The sequence below is a fragment of the Marmota marmota genome, unplaced genomic scaffold, assembly GCF_001458135.2.
Source record: "Marmota marmota marmota unplaced genomic scaffold, marMar, whole genome shotgun sequence".
In the NCBI taxonomy this organism is placed as follows: Eukaryota; Metazoa; Chordata; class Mammalia; order Rodentia; family Sciuridae; genus Marmota; species Marmota marmota.
The window spans coordinates 5,998,267-6,011,021 of record NW_026000138.1 but is presented as its reverse complement, the minus strand read 5'-3'; the positions used below and the strand labels follow the sequence as shown (position 1 = coordinate 6,011,021).

The window sequence follows — 12,755 nt, the reverse complement described above, 5'->3', positions numbered from 1 at the left end:
TATGTAAATTATTCTTTTTCACACTTCAAAACCCAGCTATTATAAAGTATGACATTTGAAAGCTATTTTAATTAGCACTTACCTTAAGGGGAAAGGAGAGAGTGTTTGGTGATGATGGAGTATTTGGGAAACTGGGGGGTTATTAGGCCATTATGAATGAGGTTTCTTTATCACTATAAATTTACAATGTCCTAATAGTTCTTGGGAGCTACACCAGATGTTTGTTTTTTAACCATCTAGTTTCATACACAATTTTCTGTTTGTTATAACTATTTTAAAACTTTATTTAAATTGTGCTTCAAAAACAAACAAACAAAAAACAGAATGAGTTGAAAAGTTCAACTATATATAAACACCATGATTGAACTTTGAAGATACATGTTCAAATAATATATAATGGAATGAAAAAAATTATGACTGCTAAAAACTTTCACCCAAACTTTTCATAATAAAATTTAAATTTAAGTACCTGTATAGAGGTCCGTAAAACAATACTCTAAATAAACTATGCATGTATTCAAAGGCAACATTATCCTCTCAGAAGGGACTTTGCAATTCAAATAAAGAAAATAATCTAAACAAGAAATGCAGTAAACATGGAACAGAAGTTGCCTGGACAGAATTTTTATTAAAACTCTATAAAGAACAGACAATTGTTGTTCAGTTTCTTTTACAACCCAGCTTCATCAAGAAGAAAAGATTTTAAAATTGTGCAGTGTCCCTGCTTTCACTTACGTTACCCTAAGGTCCTGCTCCATGAATCAAAGCAATCTTCTCAAAACTTCAATCATATCTTGGCATCCTTCTGATGCTCCTTACCTTGGCCCTCACTGCCTCACCTAAGTTCACCGCCATCTACTTCTTCCATCTCCCACATTTTACCAGTTTGTTCAGCACTAGCCTTCTATTTCTCCCCCAGAGTTAGCCAGGGTCATTACGAGGTCAGCTTCTTTCAAGAGACTTGGCTTTCCCGACCTATCCCCCCTTGTTTAAGGTGGCCTTCTCCAGTCACTCACTTTCTTATCAACTGCTTTGCAGCATACAACTAAAAGAGGTATTTATTCATTTATTTATTACCTGTCTCCTCACCCACACAGAATTTCAGCATTGCACGTACACAGACCAAGTTCAATCCTCTGTGCACAGAACCTTCCACAACAACAACAAAAAAAAATATTCTGACCCTGACAGAAACACTCAAAATGCAATTTAATCACCAAAAGACAGTTTAATATTACACAACTTTGTGTGTGTGTGTACACACATTCACTGGTGATTGATCTCAGGACTTCAGGCATGCTAATCTCTCACTCTACCACTGAGCTACACCTCCAGCCCCTATTACTCAACCTCTGAGGCAGGGAATTATACATCATGTGGTAGCAAAGTACAATACAAGTCTAAGAATTTTTAATACTATACAAAATGGAAAATAAACACTTCTATAAAAGGCTTAACTTTTTTTCCTGATGATTATTTAAGGAAATTTCCGCACATTTTTTGAGTTGTGGTTTTATATTATTTTCAGAAAAACAAAATAGTCATGATTATAGCATGAAAACATTTCTATAGTAAAAATAATATGAAAAATGAGAAAAGAAGATTTTATTGAAACCTTATCAATTAGCAAGACTAGAATGGTTAATGAAAAATATTAATGAATCAAGAAAATATATTAAACAGAATGCAATAATAACAATGAACTATCATTTAAAACAGTTACTGTTATGAATTGAGACCCTCATAGTATGTTTAAATCAGACAATTTTAAATTATAAAACTTCTATCCCAGTAAGGAACCTTTGGAAATAGAATCATTACTTTTCATCCTTTTTCCTGTGCATTAAATGATAGTAATTATCAATGAGGTTTCTTTATCACTATAAATTTACAATGTCCTATTGATCATGTTCATTGTATTTTAAATAATGAAATAAAGGTACACTGATATTAAAGTATGTATTAAATTCATGTTATATATTGATATAACTCCATGTAAATAAGAATAGAATATATGTATTACTTGTTCCATTCTATTAGGTCTACTAAACCTAAAGTCCCTTTATATTTATCAGAAATCACATCTACAAAAGCCAAGGAAGCTTTTATTTTCCCTTTGGGAGAATGTAACAAGAAAATCTTATATGAATGCAAAATAATTTCACAGGAAAATACTGTAGAATCATTTCTACAGTAGAAGTTTTTAAAATGTTACATGATTTTCTTCCTGAGAAATCAGCTTCAATATAATTATTCTCTGGTTTATTCATGTACTCCAAATTTTTGTGACCTTTTCTCAAAAACTTTTAAAGCTAAATTTATTGGATTTTAAACAAGTATAACAGACATGGGAATCAATTATAAACTCTCAATATGGCAGACAATATTTAAAGGATTTATATTTCTACTTGAGGATAATCCAAATATTATACTTTGGAACAGATGACTAAAAATCCCATTTTTATCAAAGCTACTTAAAGATGAAGGTGAAAAGAGAAGAAAGTGAAATACAACGGCTCCTTTAAGTGAATGGGACAGCTATTCACTATTCATATTCATTTTATATCTTCCAATCTGGAAAAGGCAAAGCCCTTTCTAATTTTCTATTAGTCATACTCTGTCCTAATTTTTTTCTAACCATTTTGCCCTTTTGAAGGTGAACTTAAGTCAAAGACATACAAACAATACACAGACAGCAATTTGGAAGTGAATTTTTGCCTACCCAATCCAGACATCATGCCTTGCCAAGGAAGAAAATCTGCATAAATAAGACTATTCACAAGATAGGAAGGATGGGTACATACCCTATTTACCTCCAGGGCAGTCACCAAAAGTTCAAAGCACCATTAAGTGTAGCATCAACACTTTTGTCTAAAAAGCTGAGACTTCTGTAAGGAACCTTGGTTTCCTGTGATTTTTCAGGCAAGAAACAAGTTTCTTAAACTCACAAGAAACTGCCTAAATCTTTCTCATTAACTACAAAAATCACAATCTCCTTCTCTGTGAGTGATCATACTTGTATGAATTTAAGGGGGAAAAAAAAAAAAAAGAACTTGGTCACACTTGATTAACAACATAAAAGCGCTTTATACTTGCTTTTTACTTTAGTTCAGGTTAAGAACTACTATTTTAAAAATAAAACTCTCCAGATTGTGCAGTTTCAATTTTCCACTGCTCATTTTCTACAACAATCTGACCAAGAATTTTTCAGGGAGGGAGAGGGGTGTTGATACCCTGAAAACTCATTTTCAGAAAGAAAAAGAAAAGGGGTGGGGGTAGCAAGGACTTTTGATAACATGTCTAATTTTTCTGAAAATATTAATGTAAAGATAATTATATCATAAACTGAAAGGCCATTTTAGAAATGAGCAAGTCAAGTTTGTCAGAAGGCCAGAAAGGACTTTCTGGAAAGAATGATAAGCATCTTGGAATCTTACTACTTCTCTCACACACTGAGCTCCAATCTGCAGCCTTTTCCCTCTGAGCCAATGCACTTGATGGGTGTGATAACAGATGGATCATTGTATCTGCCAACTTCCTGTGATGTACTGTATGGGGACTGATAATTTAGTGACTACAGAAGTCCTACAACAGACAATGCAAGCAATGCTAGCTAGCACTCCGTAAGTAGCTACATGCAGTTCTTTGACGAGCTGTAGAGGTTGAATATGTGTGGTTTATTGTACAATATATAAGCTTTCTACAAGTAGCTAAAGCATTTTTTAAAAAACTTAAATTTGGGCAAACTAATTAAAAAGGAAAATAATGCAAGAACAAATATATTTCCAATTCAAAGTGGCATTTTCTACTTGAAAACACATGAAAAACATATTACACAAAGGTCTTTTTAGATTTTCATGATTAAGTTTACTAATGAAATGCATGCATATTTTAAAAGTAGTCATTATGGGCTTAGTTTTCAACTTTCATGACCTAGGTATTTCTGAAAGTTAGAATCAAATACCTGTATGTAAGAGGGGCATGTCTTATAAAATATAGAATGTTTACAAATATCTCTGCACTCTACCCGTTAAATACCAATAGCATCATACCCAACACTGTAACAACCAAAAAATGTTTCCAGGCATTGCCTAATATTCCCTGGGGGACAAAAATCACCCAGCTGAAAAACCACTGGAGAAGACAGTCTAAAGTTCCCATTCTTTCAATTCTAATTTTTGGAGAGTAGAGATAGATTATTAGGAAAGGAGAGTATATTTATGAAAATTATACCTAAAATAATCAAACATAATATATACTGTATGTACCAGGTAAGTACATATTACTAAGAAAAAGGGGGAGGGGGCTGTACCTAAAGGATTCAGTGGGAAAAGTTCCAGGATGCATAGAGAATTGGAAAGTCAACTTCCACTAACAGAATAGGAAATAAGCTTAACTCTTTGCCAAACAAGAAAAAAAAAAATCACTGCTCTGCCACAACATCATATACAATTGATATTGATGACACTTTCATTACAAATCCTCATCAGATTAAAATGCTTTATGCTGGGCACTAATTTAGAGAATTGTCCACTTTAGCAGATGCTTAGAAATAAAACTCTCTAGGTTTCAGGTTCTGGTTCAAAAAGGATCATCACTTCTATGCATATAGGGAGAGGTTGGTGGAAGGGAGGAAGGAGAGAATTCAATCACATTTTAGAAAGTACCTAATTAAGTAGAGAAATGCTACTTTTTGGGACATCTCTAAAACCTGCCAAATTTACTCATCTTATTGGTGAGAGGATTAGTTTGTCATTTTTGCAGCAACTCTAATATAATGCCACTTTCAAATTCTAAAGCACAAAAATCTCTTTAAAAATATTGTTTTAGGATATCACACAATATTAGCATTTGCAGTAAATTTGATTATAGGTAATCAAACTAAATACGCTATTTGCACATGGAAATGTGGTTTCTCCTCATTTCTTTCAGCCTGCTTTGTTTGCAATTTCACTATTTGCCAATCCTGAGCTACAAAGTGAAAAGAAAGGGGGGGAAATAAGACTAACTGGAAGAAACGCACTCAACATGACTTGCTGCATGGTTGCAATTCTTTTGTTAGGGAAAACTAACACTAGAAAAGCTTGAAAACCCTAAGGAAGCTTGATTTACACTGATAATGTAAGAATTTTTAAAAAGGATCATAATTAGATAAAAGGAACATGAATGAAGGCGCACAATCCCCACCCCACCTCACCCCAACCCCGCAAATAACAGAAGCCCCAAACAGTACCAAACAAAACCATAACGAATTTCTGGTGGACTCCACAGTTTGTCTTTTCCTTTCTAGATTTCTGTCTCTTTTTCAGTGAGTGAGCAGCCTACATTTTCAAATTTTTGAGGCACATCCATAAAACACAGCACTTTGTCCCAGGAATGAAACACTGCCGAAAAATATCCAGTATTGAGCTTCCCACTCTTGCCTATCAGATTCCTAAGGCAAGGACTCAATTAAAATCACAGTACAAATAGCAACAATCTAGGAATGGAATGGCTTATGCATGGAGGAGAGAGTGAGATACAGCATGACTACAGGCTAAAGTGGTGCTACAACTCCTGATCTGCTCCAAAACTGTCTTAGACAGGCTATGGGACCAAGAGTGACTGATCTGAGCCCTCTGAATACAGACAGACAAGCCCACAAGTGGCAACAATTAGGCTACAGTTCATCTAGTTTGAAACACAATATTTTCCAAAGTCGGCTATCACAATATATCCCATCCCATATACCCTTTCTTACAGTATGACATTATCACTCTCCCTAAAGGTGGTAGGATGTATGTCCCAACTCCTGAATCTAGGTGACTCTCTGCGATTGCCTCATCAAATAAAACACAACCAAAGTGACACTATGCAAGACTCTGAGTCTAAAGCTTAAAAAAAAAAAACACTTTCCACAATCTGCCTCTTTTTTTTAATTTTTTTATTTGTTTTAATTAGTTATACATGACAGTAGAATGCATTTATGCACTTTTAATATATCATACATAGATGGAATATAATTTCTCATTTTTCTGAGTATACATGTTGCAGAATCATATTGGTCATGCAGTCACATATATACATAATGTCTGTTTCATTCTACTATCTTTCCTATCCCCACATTCCCTCCCCTTCACTCCCATCATTTCCCTCTACCTAACCTAACATAATGCTATTCTTCCCTAGTACCCACCCTACCCCAGCCTTATTGTGAATTAGCATCTGCATATTAGAGAAACCATTAGGCCTTTGATTTTGTGGGATTGGTTTATTTCCCTTAGTATTATACTCTCCAACTCCAACCATTTACTGGCAAATTCCATAATTTTACTCTTCTTTAAAGCTGAATAATACTCCATTAAGTGTATATACCACATTTTCTTTATCCATTCATCTACTGAGGGACACCTAGGTTGCAAGACCCACCTCTTAGAGAGGCTCATCCTTGGGAATCCTGCCATCATGCTGTAAGGAAACCTAGACCAAATGGAGCAGCCAGTGTGATTGTTCTGAGCAATTGTCTCAGATGACATCCAGCCAACAGCCAGCATCAAGTAACAGCTATAGAAGTAAAGACACCTCCAGAGGAGGTCAGATTCCAGCTGCAGGATCTTGGTATTCCAGAATGTCTGAGTGGTTTGCTGTCAACTACTGATTCCTGCTGTGCCTCATCTGCAGTTCTGACCCAAAATGTTCTTGGACATAATAAAAAAACCTTTTTTTTTGCCAGTGAGTTTCCATATTAGATAACCTACATCCAGGGCAGCCGGTGTCTCGGAGTAGATTCAGTACTTCATTCACGAAAACAAAACTATTATAATACTTCACACTAATTTTTGCAATAACATAATCTGGGATGATAATTGCTGGGTGACAAATCATTAGGGTAGAAGTAGTATATTGACAGCAGAATAACTGAATTTTAAAGGTACATGATTTCACTACTAAACAGACTGTAATTAAAGATAGCAATTCAGTGAAATATATACTAAATTTATAATTCACAACATTATATATTTAATGTGGGAAATTTTTATGAGAAATATTATGATAAAATAGAGCTTAGTAGGATACTTGCTAACTCTGACACAAACGGGCTTGTGTGGCTTTTAAGTCACATATTTGTTCATTAAGTAGCTGAGTGCCCATAATGTATAGGGTTTACTCTAGGGAGTAAAAATTAAGCAGTGAACAAAAGAAGCAGGCTTTCCACAAAACTTACATTTTAGTTGAAAGAGGAAAATAAACAATAACAATTTCATTTATACAAAAATATTCCAACCCATAAATGCTATCAAGTCTACAGAATAGAAGAACAATGGGAGAAGGATTGGAATGCTATTTTAGATGATACAGCAGTTTTAAAACAGGACCCCAAATTCTTTGCCACTCTTCCTATTGAGAGTCAGGCCCTGTATCTTCTTCCCTTAAAAATAGGATGGCTTATGATTGCTTCAAACAAGGAGTAAGGTGAGAATGACATCATGTAATCTCTAAGGCTAGGTTTTAAAGGCCATGCAGTTTCCACATCTTTCTCTGGAAGTCTGACTACTCTGAAAGGAAGGCCACAAACTACATGGAAAGGCTACTTGCAGGGACTGTGATTAACCGTCCTAGCTCATCCCAGGCCTTACATGAGTCAGACATATAAGAGGACTCAAGATGACATCAGCACCAGCCACTCAAGTGTCCTAGTTTTCCCAGCTGAGGTCTCAGTCATCATGAGAGAGAGAAAAACCATATCCACTACACCTTTTCCACATTCCTGACCTAAAGAAACTGTTACCATAATAAATGGTTGTGGTTTTACACCACTAAGTTTAGGGTGGTTTGTTATACAGCAATGGACTATGGGAAAAAGTGGTAAGGGAAAATTACTAACAGAGTTAGCACTGATTCTAAGATGTAATTCTATCAAAAAGCAGGTTCCTAAGGGTGCAAGGAAAAGACTGTCCAAAAAGGGAGAATACCAAGTGCAGTTTCCTAAAGCACAGAGAAACTCAGCGGTAGGAGATAAGTCAATTGATGCACAAAGGTTGGATGATGTACAGATAGATACATAAACCTTAGAGTCACTCAGAAATTATTTTCAGTATAAAAAAGTCACTGTATTGCTCTAAGTTTTTCAAAGATTCCTTTTGCTGTTGTGTTTTTTTTTTTTAATGTTAAATGAGGAAACTGAACTAAATGTGCTATGATTCTTTAGGATCAACCACGAAAATAAGTGTTTCTCCAATTAATTGAAGCATCAGAAAGTCCATAAGCCCTCCACAAAACATTTTTTTTGTATTTCCACAAAATTAAATAATCTTTTAAAATAAGTGTTTATTTGAGTTCATTAGAATGACTGCTCATAAGCAAATACCACCACACACTTCCAGTGCCTGTGCTTACAAGTGTGGTTCCCACTGAAAGTCTAATGAGAAAAGAACACAGACGCTGGGGCAGGGATGGGGATATTCACACTCATGAGGGCTACATGAAGGAACAGTATGCTGTGCTAAAGTCTTATAGCAATTTAAACAAGAAGAAATAGTGAAAAGAATTGAGCCGCCATCCCATCCACCATAGAACAAGGAGACCAAATTTAAACAGATCTGTTTCTAGGGAAACAGCACCAAATCCCTACTGGAAGCAGAAATTTACATTCAACTAAATATCAGATGGCATATTATTGTTGCTAATCTATATTTTTATCAGTTAAATAACTTTGATTATATTTAACCCATAACATAATTTTTTGTTTTATAATTATATAATAGCTATAAACACATAGCATTCATTTCAAATTAGTGGTTTTCAAGCCTCTAAAGATATAATGGTGTTTTCACTATTAACAGTGAATAGAAATTAGTGCCCATTACAATATTATGTAACACATTAAATGCACATTTTTATGAACTTTTGATCTTCCTGAATAAACTTAAATATGGTGACCCATTCCAATTATTTAAGTTAGAAGAAGACAATTGAGGTAAATCATCACTAAAAAATTCAGTAATTAAAGTCATTTTGAAATAACTCTGTATTTTAAGAAATAGTTTTCTCCTTCCAACTTTGTCTTTACTTGGCTAAATCCTTTTCACTCTGCAAAATCTAATTCAAGCACCATTTTCCTCTATGGACATTGCAAACCATTCCAGCCCAAACTCTTTTAAGCATCTCTGAACACTCGGATATTGTCCACACCACTCTTATACATACTGCCTATGTTAGCTATTTTGGCCTCTGCAGTGTCACTAAGATGCATGATGAGATGATTATGGTACCAGTGGTGGTGCTGTGGTAAACATGAGGACAACAATGGTTAACAGCTATCATTTACTTAGGGATAATTTATGTTCCAATCATAAAATTCACTCTCCATAACAGTCTTGCAAAGCAGATAAATATAATCTTCAGTTTAAGAAAAGAAAATAGAGGTAATAAAAATTATGTATTTTCCTCAAGGCTACAAAGGTAACAAATGAATGACCTAGAACTGGGAAACTCTGGTCTGTTTTGTGACTTGAGTGTTAATCAAGAGTATGGGCCTGGGCTGGGGATGTGGCTCAAGCGGTAGCGTGCTCGCCTGGCATGCGTGTGGCCCGGGTTCGATCCTCAGCACCACATACAAACAAAGATGTTCTGTCCGCCGAAAACTAAAATATAAATATTTAAAAATTCATTCTCTCTCTCTCTCTCTCTCAAAACAAAAAAAAAAAAAGAGTATGGGCCTTTGACAACTCACATCAAAATCACACGGTATATGAAAGCTAGGTATTCACAGGAACCTCAAGTGGCATTAAAACCTCAGGGAAGAGAATATCACATTAAGTGAAATATGCCAGGCTCAGAGAAAGTCAAGGGTCCAATGGTTTCTCTCATACATGGAAACTCAAGAGAGAGAAAAAGGATATAAAGGGGGATCTTGGTGAAATAGAAGGGAAAGCAGTAAAGCAGAAGCAGGACAAGTGGTCAGAGAGATGGGAGGCAAAGGAAAAGAACTAGGGAGAAATGTCGACCAAATTATGTTAAATGCATGTATGAATATACTGCATTGCATTCCAATTTTATTTTAATTATAATGCACCAAGTAAAAATGAATGAATGAATGACCAACAAAATAAAGAAAAAGGGTCAAGGAAAGGGAGGAAGGAGGAAAGGAGATAGTACTACAGATTAAAAGGAAAAAATTGTCACATATTTATGAATATGTCAAAATGAACCCAACTATCATGGATAACTATGATGTACTAATTTAAAAAAAAAGAAAAAGAAAAATCACCCAGGGAGATGGGCCTGAAAATTTAGTTACAATCTTCCCAAACATGTTCTTATATACTCTGAAGACTAAGAAATAGACTGTACCCAGTGCTGATTAGCCTTCATCTGGATTGTAGTATTCTGCAAATATGAATATCTTATGTGGGTCTCCCTTGTCTAAAAAATATAGTGTTGTACCTTGAAAACAGTAAGTGTTCGAAAAATACTGGATATTATACCCTTTTAATGACAGAAATGAAAGTTATTGGTTAAATTCCATATTTGCTAATTTCCCGAAAAGTCTAATTATTTCATAATATAAATTAAATAAAATGTAATCTCTAGGTAATTACAGCCTAACCTTAGGGAAAAAATACAATTTCAATGGTTTTCAAGAACTTTTTACATACCAGAATTTTTTATAGATTTTGGAGTACAGGATAGAGTAGAATGCTACAGAGAAAGTGAAAGAACCAAAGAACTCTTGGGTGGTCCCTGTAATTCCCTCTCAAGACTCAAGAAAAAGCAAAGGCCAAGCTAGAATGCTCACAAAGTTATAGTCCTTTTACTGCTTATTTTCTAGCTCTAGAGTTTTATGACTAAGTGAACTGGGTGGTGAGTTAAGCTGATGACTTCCCACAGGCATTTGTTTGTGGCCATCAGGACAAATCTGGGGAGGCTCAAAAAACATCTCTGACCTTGGTCAAATCATAATTCCTCCAAAAACATCTGCCATATTGTGATCTACCAAAAATTTTCAGGTAAAGGTTACAAACTGGCAGTGAAAGGTATGAATGTTTTGTTCTGTAGTATTTCTTTCTTTATTTTACCATGATTCTAAGTCAGTGGAGTTCAACATATTTTAAGGTAACTAAAATCTCTTACTTAGGATGTTTTTATTTAGTATTTACAAAGAAAAGAAAATGTTTTCAAATCGAATCACCTTTAAGTGCCTATTTTACCAGTAACTGATGAAGTTCAAAGAGATTAACAGATTTGGCTAATGATGGACACTACAAAACCATAACATTGTTGAGACATATTTCTGGATTCTCTAAATCTACAATGATTAGCACCTTTTTGTAACAAAAGAGGTCATACAGGGATGGCTGTAGATGAGACACTGAGCTTTCATTATGAAAACACTGTATCAAGCACATCAGAGTGTATTTCTCTTAACTGTGACAACATCTCAAATTGGAAAAAAAAAAAAAAACTATATATAGTATCTTACATCTTCCTGATTACATGTACTAAAAGAAATCACAAGCTGATTCCATAATGACTGATTAAAAACTTGGTAGGTTTGCCACATTATACTCAGCAGGAAATAATGCATCATAATGCAGATTCTTTTTTCCAAAAAGGGTATCAAAATCTCTAGAGAAAATATAGCCTTTCAGAGATCAGTATTATAATCTCACTTGAGGTCCCAGAAAATAGTTTGTTACCTAACATCTCAGGTTCCTTTTTTCCTTTTTCTTTTTTTTTTTAAGAGGAATGACTCTCCTGATTACCATTAAATCCATTAAATGTTCTTTTAAAAAATATTTTCTCATTCTCATTTTAAACTCTATAAGGGTAAAGAACACATCTTCTGTCTTTTTTAGTTCACAGTATCCAGAAAAAGGTAATATGCTTAAGAGTATGTTCTAACCATTTGCTAAATAAATATGTAGATGTGAATTAAATTATACTTTTAAAAAGCAGACAGAACTAAAACAAATTTAAGTATACTTCGTTTTTCACTAGAAACAAAATTATCATGAAAAGGAAAATCTGCACCAAGTGAGCAAAAATATACTCCTTGCCCTTTCCTAGCATGCCCTGTTCTCGCCAGCCTGCTTTATTTTCCTCCACAGCATCTACCACCATCCAACAGACTGTATATTTATGTGTGCTCCTTGTCTGTCTCCTTACCCCTATAAGCATGCAAGTTTAATGAAGCCAAGATTTTCTTACTTGTTTGAATGCTGTATCCCAGAGCCCAGACCACACCCAGGACACATTAAATATTCAATGAATATCTGTAAAATCCATTAGGATTCAGTATTGTCATTTCTGTTTTTTCTGGCAGCAAGTTAAGGCCTCTGGTTGTATATTAACAAATGAGTAAGTTTGAAAAGAAAGAAAAAGAGAAAGGGAGAAAAGAAAAAGAAGGGGAGGGGAGGGGAGGGGAGTGGGAAGGAGAAGGAAAGGTTGACTGATGTAAATTGTTTTTAATCTCTCAGGAAATATTGCTCTTTGAGGTGTAATATAACAGGTACCTGGAAAGGGATATGTTTGAGAAAGCAAATCATCACATTAAATTCTAATCACAAAAAGGACCCAGAAACGTAGACAGTTACTAAAACTGGTCTAAAACCAACTTTCAGTAGTAACTGGTCATTGCTAAAGCGAAATTATCTCTCACGAAGCAACACAGAACCAAACTGAGCACTGACTGAAACTATCACAAGCTCTAGCATCATGCGCTACAACAATGAAGTTATTTCTGGGATTTTTTTTTTTTTTTTTTTTTTTTTTTT

The 12,755-nt window shown here is 34.7% G+C and overlaps 1 protein-coding gene and 1 long non-coding RNA gene across 3 annotated transcripts in view; both read right to left on the bottom strand.

Annotated features, from left to right (window-relative positions):
* Positions 1-12,755, bottom strand: part of LOC125611249 (mediator of RNA polymerase II transcription subunit 13-like) — a 216,700-nt gene that overhangs the window by 111,793 nt on the left and 92,152 nt on the right. The gene's annotated exons all lie outside the window — the stretch shown is intronic.
* Positions 12,349-12,755, bottom strand: part of LOC125611250 — a 4,263-nt gene continuing 3,856 nt past the window's right edge. The window contains exon 2 of the long non-coding RNA XR_007341406.1: positions 12,349-12,686. This is a non-coding gene — a long non-coding RNA (uncharacterized LOC125611250). The remainder of the gene's footprint in view (positions 12,687-12,755) is intronic.